This window comes from Rhinoderma darwinii, chromosome 2, assembly GCF_050947455.1.
Source record: "Rhinoderma darwinii isolate aRhiDar2 chromosome 2, aRhiDar2.hap1, whole genome shotgun sequence".
NCBI classification, from domain to species: Eukaryota; Metazoa; Chordata; class Amphibia; order Anura; family Rhinodermatidae; genus Rhinoderma; species Rhinoderma darwinii.
Genome location: NC_134688.1, coordinates 238711607 through 238724527, shown reverse-complemented (window position 1 = coordinate 238724527; position 12921 = coordinate 238711607).

Here is a 12921-nt window from a genome sequence, read left to right as displayed (position 1 = left end):
CTTGGTTTATGACTTCGGCAGATCACTAGGCCAAGATGTCAGCACTGTTCAACATTGTGTGTCCTGGAGTTTGGGAGAACAACAACGAACAAGAATGACAGCAAGAGGTGCGCAGAGGCTACAGGTGTTTCATTAACGACAAGCCTCTGCTCTCAAGCGCTATAATGGTGCACAGCAAGATGGCAATGGAGGCTGGAATGGAGGTTTATCCTCTTGAGCGATATGTCCTGCTTTTGCCTCGGACGCAATAATAGCCGGAGATTGGTCTGGAGACCACGTGGGCAATGCCATGAAGAGGCCTTCACAAGGGAATGTCACACTGGTCCTACTCCTGGGATTATTGTGTGGCATAATGTATGGTAGCCAGACCACTCTAGTCTTCATTCCTGGTACATTGACAGCTCAGCTTTACATTGATTTAATTGTGGAATGAGCAGTATGGCCATTTCTCCAAAGTGTCCAGGCCATATGTTGCTTGTGCAACTGTGAGCAGCCTGCATAGTCTAAACGTTCTACAATGGCCTACAGCATCTCTGGACTCCCATCGAGCACATCTGGGACATCGTTGGTCAGCAATTGCAAAGGGAGCTGCCAGCTGCCAATCCTGATGATTCGCGTGCCGATGTGCATTCTGCCTGGCATAACATTAACCAGACAATCATTAATAACCTCATTGATAGCATGCCAAGGCGTGAAAGTGTGTGTATTTCTGCGCGTGGCGCTCACACTCGATCCTGAATAAATCAAGATGTTTGGAATATTTTGTTTTCATTTCTAATTAAATTTGCATATTATTAACATGTCTTTCGATCCTGTGATTTCCACAATTCCAAAACTTTTCCTTCTTGGTGTTGCAATTTCAATGTTGAGGAGTGTATCTCTTTACCGCCATGATTATGGATCAATGCACAATGTGCATGAACAACTTCACAAAAAGGAGTATGGAAAATACATTTCTATAGTGATGACATTAAGGAGGAAGCTCCGGGCAGGGCAGTACATAGATATTTCCTATTACAATATTTGCAGAAATCTGCAGAGCTCATAGAACAAAAATGCTTAAAAACACAGATTACACATAGGATTTCCTCATGCAAACATACATAGTTTTTTTAAATTTTGTTTCATATAGCACATAGACTGGAAGTCTGACTTAATAGATTTGAGCTGGATCCAAAATTGCACGAGATGACAGGTGGTCATTAGGATAAACCAGAGAAAAAGTGTAAAAATGTAGGTGAAGAATATGATATCATTCTGCTGTAAAGACTCATCACAAAGAAAAGTAATCACACTAGGGGAACAAATAAACTGGTTGACTACGCGACAATATAATATCAGGATACAGAGGAATCAATGAGGGAGATTTACTATTCAAAATGCTAAGTTTATGCTGTGCGCCACATTTATTACCTGTTTTTTTTCGACATGCTAGATGAGGGTGTGTGGCTAAGTGGGAAAGGGGACATGGTCTAGCAGAAAGGGGCCGTGGCTTAAAATGCTACACCTTGTGCTAAATAAATTGTCGCATACTAAGCCCACTAATAGGTGGTATAAGGAATAGAAAAGTGTTTTGCTAGATGCACCAAATTTATCACATAGCATGCACCACTTTGATTAATTTGGGGAATTTTCTGACTGCCTGGTCTAGGTTTATGCTGTCTACAACTTAAACAGTATTAGTAAATCTGCCCCAATGTGTAAAACATCAATAAAATAGCTTTAGACATGGTATCATGTAGTTTTGGTAATGCTGATTGAATGAACTGCCAAATTAACACCTTCTGTCTAGGATACTATTTTGTTAGGTCATGTAAAATTCTTACATAGTTCCTCTACTTTTCTGCAGTGAAAGTCCTCTATACATTACTTAATGGAATGCATATACATTTAATGCCAGAAGATAGCTGTAATGGAGTCACTAGTTGAGCAATTCCCCAGAGTGCAAGTTATGGAATTGCTCTGTAAGCAATTCCCCAAAGGCAGCTGGAGACTGTCTGGATAAAGCGTGCAGGTAATCCGCTACCTTAAGTCCGTCACTACTCTGATCAGCAGAGTCTAAGGTTGCTCTATGGTCTTCACCAGAGCCCACCGCAAGGCAGGTTGCATTAAAAGAATACAGTGTTGGGCAGCAGGTGCAATGCAGGCAATACCAGAACGAAAACCAGACAGACAGAGAGTAAACAGTAAACAGAATACACAACCGGGGGAGACTGTAAGTCCAAATCAGAAAGCAGAAGATTACCAGAAGTTGAAGAGGTCAAATCCGGCAGAATGTCCATATCAGTGAGCAAAAGGGTTAATCTAAAGACAAAGCCGAGGTCCAGTTCCAATAATCCAAATAGTCAGGTGATACAGGGTGTAGGCAGGAGCGTGATCAGATACTTACATACACAAAGAAATTCACAAGCAACAATGAAACAACTGACCAAACTTAAATACTCCACCCTAGAATTTTGAATATTGCAATAATGTGGCAGTGGAAAAACTGACAAGAGAGACAATCTCCCTGGCAGAGGGTTTCTTTAGAGGTGTTGCCCCATCTAGACTACCCATAACCCTCCTTCTAACTACAGCAGCTCTATTGATTATTTTAACGACATAGCGAAATTGCGGGCATTCCCACATTTCACTGCAAACTAATGGGCGACCACATAGTACATAGTGGTGCTGAGTCTTTAAGACTGCGAGTCACTATTTGCAGGGGGCCTCAACTGTGGCTAAGAGAGGGGTCCATGATGGTGATCCTTCTCTTTGTTATGCCCTATAGAAGCATATGAAAAAGGGTTGGAATAGGACAATATATTAATTCATACTATAAAAGATCTAAAAAGCGTATTTATGCAGTACTTTTTTTATGTTTTAGTGCACTGAAAAAACAACAACATGCACACAGTAGATTCACTGCAGCAGACACATTTATTGATGTAGATTTAGCTTTAAACACCTTTTTACAGTTTATATTGATATAATTTCCATAAAAGTTTGAGTAAATTTTAAAATGCACTGTTTTACGTATCTTGTTCTAACTTCGGCCTATCTTAACGTTTATTCTCATTCAGAACTGCATTCTCAATTCTGTGCATTTGTGGACTGAAATCTCCATCACTCTCTGCTTGTTCAGTGTCTGAACCGAACTTCATCTGGTAATTTTCATTTGTAACATTTCTGTAATAGTGATAGAAGCCTCCAGTCAGAGGGTCACTTTCATAAAATGTAGGGGCTAAACAGCTAAATTCACTGCAGTGTCGGGTAGAAGAATAAACCGAGTGCTTTACTATGTAAACAAAGGCTCTTAAATTTACTAAATATAGTATAAAATAGCAGTCCAGTTCAAGGGACTGGAGTTTGGCTTTAACCTGTCACTAAAGAGCTTCAGAACACCATGGGAATGAAATGTGTTAGAGATTACTTGACTCGTATTCAACTGAATGGTAAGTAGTGTATAATTGAAGTCATTACAGTTTCATTTTCTTATTCCTTATTTGCATAGTTTGCAGCTATTGTGTTTCTTATATTCCGCTTAATAATTAGCTGTAATATCTCATGACAATTTGTTGTAACATATCTCCCTGAGTTACTGATACTTAAATAAGTTTCCCTATTAAATACGGTATCTGTTTACCAGAAAATTTATTTCCATTTCCATTCAACGTTGAATCATGTTATAATAAACCATTGTATTAATTCTTCTGGGAATCCAATCATAAAAATACCTTGTTTTGAAAGCTAGAATTAAATTGGATTCAATATATTAAACTTTTAAATAACATCTTTTGGATGTATTATTATAAGAGTTTTTGCATGTCTTGTGTCCTTCAGCAAAATAAGCAGAAGAAATATATATGACTATATTCTCTTTATAAATATGCTCCTGTATTTATTATATTGAAGATCTTTATGTAATATTGTGGAGAAAAAAACATTTCATAGAGTTGTTTGGGATAGCGTATTGCAGGTTTTAAAGGAAAATGAACATAACAATCTTTTTCAAAATATGTAAAGTGGTACGGAAGGGAGGAGGCTGTCTCTTAGCTGGCAGAATGCTAAAATGAGTGGTTTTACCGTGTCTGATGTCAGTTACTCAATAAACTCCCTGCTTTAAAAAATTCTGAAACAAGTGGCTGCATCGGCCACAGCACAGACACTTTTTTCTGCTTTTTTGAAGGAACTTTACATAGAGTTCCACCGCAGGGCAAGTCTGCTTAAAGTTGGTAAAACAAATGGCTTTTTTTGTGGTCAGTGATTCGGCACCAGACGGCAAGGGACAGTTTTAATCATAGTTACATAGTTAGTACGGTTGAAAAAAGACACATGTCCATCAAGTTCAACCAAGGAATGGGAAAAGGGAAGGTAAAAATTTCTACACATAGGAGCTAATATTTTTTTGTTCTAGGAAATTATCTAATCCTTTTTTAAAGCCATCTACTGTCCCTGCTGTGACCAGCTCCTGCGGTAGGCTATTCCATAGATTCACAGTTCTCGCAGTAAAGAAGGCTTGTCGCCTCTGCAGGTTGAACCTTTTTTTCTCCAGACGGAGGGAGTGCCCCCTTGTTTTTTGAGGGGGTTTTACATGGAACAGAATTTCACCATATTTTTTGTATGTGCCATTCATATATTTATATAAGTTAATCATGTCCCCCCTTAGTCGCCTTTTTTCAAGGCTAAACAGGTTTAATTCTTTTAATCTTTCCTCATAACTTAGAATCTCCATGCCCCTTATTAGCTTCGTTGCTCTTCTTTGTATTTTTTCTAACTCCAGGGCATCCTTTCTATGAACTTGAGCCAAGAACTGAACTGCATATTCTAGATGAGGCCTCACTAATGGTTTGTAAAGTGGTAATATTACATCTCTGTCCCGCGAGTCCATGCCTCTTTTAATACACGACAATATCTTGTCTTGTCTTGTAATAGCTGATTGACATTGCATGCTGTTATTTAGTTTATGATTTACAAGTACACCCAGATCCTTCTCAACAAGTGACTCCCCCAGTGTAGCTCCCACTAGGACATATGATGCAAGCAGGTTGTTGGTACCCAGGTGCATAACTTTACATTTATCTGCATTAAACTTCATTTGCCAAGTGGACGCCCAAGCACTCAGTTTGTTTAAATCTGCTTGTAACAGTCCTCTTACATTTGCCCTTGACAGTCCATTATTAAAGGGAATATCAAGGATTAGAAAAACATGGCTGCTTTCTTCTTAAAACTTTGTCACACCTGTCCATAGGTTGTGTCTGGTATTTGAGCTCCACTTCATTCAAGTAAATGGGGCTGTCACGATGCGGGGTGTGGACCCACTGGGCCGTACCGTGTATAAGGATGGCAGCTGGCCAAACAGGTAAGTACAGAGTTCAATTAGTTCAGCGAGGGTACCTGAGGCAATCATAGGCAGTAGCAAGGCAGGCACGTCCAGGACCAGGCGACGGGAAGTCGTCAGGTGAGGCGTAGCAGATCAAGCGTAGACTGTAGCACAGCACGGCAATAGCACAGCACGGCACTAGAACTAGGTAGCACGGAAACAGGATACGGGATACAGGGGCAAGGTACACTGGGAAACTGGAAGACACTGGGAGACCATAAGCACGACAAACGATGTGTAACAAACAACGCTCTGGCAAAGAGCAAGAGGACAGAGCCCTTTTTATAGCCCAGGGCATCCTGGGCTAGATTGCAGACTTCCTGCAAAAATGCGCGCACTGACCCTTTGAGGCCGTGCACGCGCGGGCGCGCGCGCCCGCCCGAGACCCTCGAGGTCCGGAAGTGAGTTCCGACGCCTCACATGAGGACGACGCTGCAGCGAGGTAAGATGTCCATGGCCGTCGAGGTTAACGACCGAACGACGGACCGTGGCCATAGACGTTACAGTATCCCCCCTCTTATGCTCCCTCTTCTTGGGACCAGAGCGGGAGAGAAACTTCCTCACGTGGACAGGAGCATCGATGTTCTCCTCTGGCTCCCAAGACCTCTCCTCTGAGCCGAACCCCCTCAAATCGACTAAATAAAATGTCCTTCCTCCCACCTTCTTGGTAGCCAGAACCTCCTTTACTTCGAAAGTCCCCGATGAGCCGCCAGGGGCCACTGTGGAGCTAGGAGTCCTGAAGTAGCGGTTCAGGATCACGGGTTTCAGCAAGCAGACGTGAAAGGAGTTAGGAATCCTGAGGGTAGGGGGGAGCCGCAGCGTGTAGGATACCGGGTTGATCTGTAGCAGGATTTCTAAAGGTCCGAGGAACCTAGGAGCAAATTTGCACGACGGCACCTTCAGCCGGATATTCCTAGAAGACAACCAGACTGTCCTGGAAGGAACTGCGGAGGCGCCTGTCTTCTTGTATCTGCCTTTCTCTTCATGCGGTCCACCGCCAACAGGATAGAAGATCGGGTCTGTTGCCATATCTGTAGAAAGTCCCTGAAGGTAGAATCGGCTGCAGGCACCTGGGACATAGTAGAAACAGGAAGAGGTATCCGAGGATGTTGGTCATAGACGATGAAGAATGGACTGGAAGTGGTCGACTCACTGGTGTGGTTGTAATAAGAGAACTCTGCCCACGGGAGCAACTGCACCCAATCATCATGGCACCTGGAAACAAAGTGACGTAGATAGTTCTCCATAATCTGGTTAACTATCTTGACTTTCCCATTGGACTGGGGATGATAGGCCGAAGAGAAGTCCAATTTTACACCGAGGAGGCCGCAGAGTGCTCTCCAAAACTTCGAGGTGAACTGGACCCCTCTGTCCGAGACAATATGCAGGGGCAAGCCGTGCAGACGGAAGATGTGTTGTATGAAGAGGTCAGCCAATCGCGTAGCAGACGGCAAGGCGGTCAAGGGAATGAAGTGAGCCATTTTGGAAAATCCATCCACCACCACCCAGATCACGCTGCAACTCTCAGAAGAAGGAAGATCCGTGACAAAGTCCATAGCGACATGTTGCTATGCGGCAACGGGCACAGGCAGTGGTTGGAGCAGGCCAGCAGGTCTGGAGTGAGCAACTTTATTTGCTGCGCATACCGTGCATGAGGAGACAAAGTCCATAACATCTTTGGGCAGCGTGGGCCACCAGAACTGACGGGTGATTAGATCTTGGGTCTTACGAGTACCCGCGTGACCTGCCAGCTTAGAACTTTGACCCCAGCGAAGAACTCTTCCTCGGTCAGACAGACGTACAAAAGTCCTACCCGGAGGAATGTCTCTAACTTGCAGGGGATTCACAGAGAAGATGCAGGATGGGTCAATAATATTCTATGGAGATTCCATGGCGTCTTCGGTTTCAAAAGATCTAGACAAGGCATCAGCCCTCACATTCTTGTCGGTGGGACGGTAGAGGAGTTCGAACCGGAACCGAGCAAAGAACAACAACCACCTGGCTTGGAGAGGATTCAACCGCTGGGCCGTCTGTAGGTAGGCCAAATTCTTGTGATCCATGAAGATCAGGATAGGATGAACCCCGCACTCCAGTAGATGTCTCCACTCCTGCAGAACCAACTTGATGGCCAGTAACTCACGGTCCCCAATCGAGTAGTTGCGCTCTGCGGAAGAAAACAGCTTGGAATAGTAGCCACATACCACAGCCTTGCCTTTCGATCTTTTCTGGAACAACAGTCCAACAGCACCAACCGAGGAAGCGTCTACTTCTAACGAAAACTGTAGGGATACATCAGGATGGTGCAGAATGGAGGCAGACGTGAAGGCTTTCTTTAAGGATTCAAATGCGGCTTCAGCTTCCGAAGTCCACATCTTGGCATTCATACCCTTCTTAGTGAGGGTGGAGATAGGAGCAGTCAAAGATGAGAAGTTGGGGATGAACAGTCGGTAGAAGTTGGCGAATCCTAGGAAGCGTTGTATGGCCCTTAAGCCTTGGGGGCGTGGCCACTCCAGGACAGCCTTTACCTTCTCGGGGTCCATCTTGAGGTCCTGATCGGAGATAACATAGCCCAGGAAGGATAGAGACTTCTGAAAAACACACTACTCCAACTTGGCATAAAGGCGATTCCTTCTTAGACGGCGCAACACCTGGCGGACATGACTCTGATGAGTTACTGGATCTGGGGAAAAAATTAAAAGGTCATCGAGATACACCAAAACACAAACATAAAGGTGATCACGAAAAATGTAATTGACAAATTCTTGAAATACTGCAGGGGCGTTAAACAGACCGAAGGGCATAACTAAGTATTCGTAGTGCCCATCACGAGTATTAAAGGCAGTCTTCCATTCGTCACCTCGACGAATCCGAATCAGATTGTAGGCCCCCGGCAGGTCTAGTTTAGAAAAAAATTGAGCCCCCCGTATGCGATCAAACAGTTCAGAAATCAAAGGCAGGGGGTACCTGTTCTTCGCCGTGATCTGGTTTAGGCCTCGGTAGTCAATGCAAGGACGTAACGATCCATCTTTCTTTTTAACAAAGAAGAACCCCGCTCCAGCCCGGGATGAGGATTTACAAATGAAACCCATCTCCAGGTTCTCCTTAATGTAGGCAGACATGGACTGGGTCTCTGGCAGGGAGAGAGGGTACACTCTACCACAAGGAGGAGAAGATTCCGGAACCAGGTCGATCGGACAGTCATATGCCCGGTGTGGCGGCAAGGTCTCAGCCTCCTTTTTATTAAAGACATCGCAGAACATGGAGAAACAAGAAGGCAACCCTGTCAAAGACTGAAGAGGAGCAGGCTGTGGCGGCTGGATATGGCCCAGACAGCGGTCAAGACACTTCGGACCCCACCGGAGGACCTCTCCAGAGTTCCAATCCAGGACGGGAGCGTGCAGACGAAGCCAAGGCAAACCCAGCAGCATGGGGTTGACGGCCTTGGACAGGACGAACAGGGAGATGAGTTCAGCATGAAGGGCTCCCACTTGGAGTCTCAATGGCTTGGTTACGGACACAACTGGGTCCGGCAATGGCAGTCCATCCACCGAGGCAACGATCAGCGTCCTTTCAAGCGGGATAGTAGGCAACTGTAGGAGATCCACAAGGTCCTGGCAGATGAAGTTGGCTGCAGAGCTGGAGTCCAGATATGCGGAGACCTGATGGGACCTCTCGCCAGCAATGATGGTTACGGGAATGAATAGTTTGGTAGAGAGTTCTTGATTCAATGTGTTGACGCCCAGGGTTGTCTCTCCAACCAAACCTAGGCGCTGGTTTTTTTTGGCTTGTGAGGACACAGACGCACTACATGGCCAGCGAGGCCGCAATATAAGCAAAGTCCAGAGGTGCGCCTGCGCTGTTTCTCCTGGACCGATAATTTTAGTCGGTCTACTTGCATCGGGACCTCGGGCAAAGCAATAGAAGCAGGCAAGAGGGGTTGCTGAAAGTTGGGCGCCAGTCTAGGGCACCAACGCACCTGACGAACCTTGTGAGATCTTTCCCTCAGCCTTATGTCTACCCGAGTGGCAAGAAGAATCAAGTCTTCCAAGGCAGAAAGCAGGTCTCGAGTAGCCAGTTCATATTTGATCTCGGATGACAGGCCATGCCAATAGAATGCCACGAAGGCCTCATTGTTCCAGGATAGCTCTCCTGCCAGAGTCCGAAACTGGATCGTATACTCGCTCACGGAGGTGTCCTCTTGGTGAAGGTTGAAGATGGCAGTGGCTACCAATGACATTCGCCCAGGCTCCTCAAAAACAGTTCGGAATATTTGCACAAACTCCTGGAAATCTCGGGTCTCGGGTCCCTGACGTTCCCAGATAGGATTAGCCCATGCCAGGGCCTTGCCAGTCAGGAGGGATATGATGAATGCGATCTTGGCTCCATCTGACGGAAATGCTCGAGAGTGCAGGGTAAAATGAATGTGGCATTGGTTCAGAAACCCCCAACAAGCACTGGCGTCTCCATCGAACCGAGAGTGCAATGGCAGCAAGAACCGAGGATCCGGACAGGAACTGCCAGGGGGAGTAACAGGAGGATCTGCTTGAAGGACTTGCATATAGGCAGGAAGAGAAGCAACTTGCATCCCTACCTGCTGCGCCATAGAGTCCACTGCCACATGGAGCTGATCCTGCCTAGCTCGGAGATCCAGCAGATCCGCCTGCATGGCTTGGGAGGGTGCCAAGCCCTTGAATTGACCGGTGGAGTCCATGGCCAGAGCGTACTGTCACGATGCGGGGTGTGGACCCACTGGGCCGTACCGCGTAGTGGGATGGCAGCTGGCCAAACAGGTAAGTACAGGGTTCAATTAGTTCAGCGAGGGTACCTGAGGCAATCGTAGGCAGTAGCGAGGCAGGCATGTCCAGGACCAGGCAGCGGGAAGTCATCTGGTGAGGCGTAGCAGATCAAGCCTAGACTGTAGCACAGCACGGCAATAGCACAGCCAGGCACTAGAACTAGGTAGCACGGAAACAGGATACGGGATACAGGGGCCAGGTACACTTGGAAACTGGAAGACACTGGGAGACCAAAAGCACTACAAACGATGTGTAACAAACAACGCTCTGGCAAAGAGCAAGAGGACAGAGCCCTTTTTATAGCCCAGGGCATCCTGGGCTAGATTGCAGACTTCCTTCAAAAATGCGCGCACTGGCCCTTTAAGGCCGTGCACGCACGGGCGGGCGTGTCCGCCGGCGACACTCGAGGTCCGGAAGTGAGTTCCGGCACCTCACAGGAGGACGACGCTGCAGCGAGGTAAGATGTCCATGACCGAACGACGGACCGTGGCCATAGATGTTACAGGGACTGCAATACCACTCACAACCTGTGGGATGTTGCTTACTGTCCCATAAACTTTTATTGGAGTCCTATAATAATATTCCTATATATGACTTTATATGGTAATTCATCTTCACTTTCAATATAGTTATCTTATATATTAACAAAAAACAAATGGATCCAGCAGCACCGGTGAAGTGTGGGTGCAGGCCACAGGGAACAGACCAAGTTCCCAACTATATAGTATGCAAAAAATAGGCAGCAAAGTGGGTACTGCACATGGGGCAATAAAGTACCCACTTTTTTCACATTTACTACGGAGTGCTGCCTATTTTTTGAATACTATCTTATGTATTAGCTATATTTTTATTCCAATATGTATATTCACTTATATATTTCCTACATATATTTTTATTGAAGTTGCCCTACAAGAATGTTCCACTAATGTAATGCGTGTCTATGATTCCTTTTTTTAAATCTTTTTCCCTAATTGATTCACAGATTGATTTGATTTACATTAAAAAATATTTAGGATTTTTTTAATGTGAATTTATTTTATTTGAATAATGCGTCTTCAACTTATATAACTATATTTTTCATAGGGACTATTTATTTTATGCATGCGGTCACTACTCACTCATCGCATGTTTTTATTCGCCACAATCTTTTTTTTTCCCCCCTATTTTGTATCACTCATGAGAGGTATATAATAAATTCGAATGTTTATTGTATTTATTGAAATGTTAACAATCAAAGGACATAGGACTACAGAAATATAGGGGTTAAGCAGTACAGGGATTTTTATTTTAATTATATGGATGTAAAATATCCACTTCTGCACGACTGTTGATAACTAGGGCTTGCATGCTGACGTTCACACCTTTTTGTGGATTTACTACTTAGGCATGAGCTGGGCTGAGCTGTTATAGCCTATTACTGTGTCGAGTGTCATACCTTCGAAAAAGTGACAAAGTGTGCTGTTCCTACGCTTACATCTTTCTAGCGCTCATGGTCACGCAAACTCCCAATTTCGGTGTTGCACATTAGAGAGAAGTTCTACACAGCAATACTGAATCCACTTCATCTGTGCAATAAAAGTAGGTATTCTCCCCACCTATTTGCACTGTTTGTACCTATCTCAGCTGTGGCTTTCAGGCTCCTATTGGCTCCTCGGTAATTAAATAGTACTTCCACCCAATGTGACGCTAACCACAAACAAAGCTGTGTTTCTCCTGGGCAGTATATTTGCCATCGTGTAAAATATCCTCTATATACTGTTTAGCATTGTTATTTGACCATTATTTGTTACTCTTGAGATTGCGTTTGCACTTTTACACACTCATATTTGGAAATAGTATTTTTCTCTGACCGGCATATATTATTCTAGATACTGTAGCAGTATATATTGAATGGCAAAGAAAATGTTGTGGTTATGTATTCCTATATTCATGGAATAAGGGGATTTTATGGGGTTTTTAATACTTGAATAAAGATGTATAGTTTGTGTATTTGCATTACTACTGTTTCTGAGGTTTTTTTTCTCATTTTGGTGATAGTTACATCATCTACAGGAAAAAGGAAACTGGAGGAGGTTCAGTGACAACAGCAGAATACACAATGTTAATAAGATTAGCAGTTGTCACCCAGTTTATTCCTATATTGTTGCTATGCAATGGCCCAGGCATATTCTGCCTAATAATAAAGCTACTGGAGGCAGCAATGACACCAGACATCATGATTACAAGTAGGAATTCACGTGGGAAACTATAGTTTTCACTGGGGTCCCCCTTCAACACAATGGCTTTTATTTGGTAGGATTTGGTTATAAGTGCAGATAAAATATTTGAAATAAGTGATTTTGTACACATAAAAGTAAGAAATTAATATCTGACTGGTTATACTAAATGAAGTGTTAGTCACAAAGTATATTTCTTGAAATTACAGTATCAATATTTTGATATTATATTTTTTGAATACATTTTGTAAAATAATCTATAATGATTAGTAGTGGCAATGACTGGAGTTGAGAATAAAGTTTTTAATTGACTAGAAGTTTAATGAGGATGTCAGATCTGTCACCTATTGCTATGAAAATTTTTCTCCATGTGTCGTAATGTATTTCTATTCAATTTCCAGAACATTAATTAGGCTCATTTTCATTCAACTCATTACATGTGCTGTGTATCTTCAGAGTTCATATAAATGAATTATCCACTGTCTGTGCATAAGCGGCTTGCAAATGGATTTAGCGACTTTATAATCCTAGAGACATTTGCTCTCTA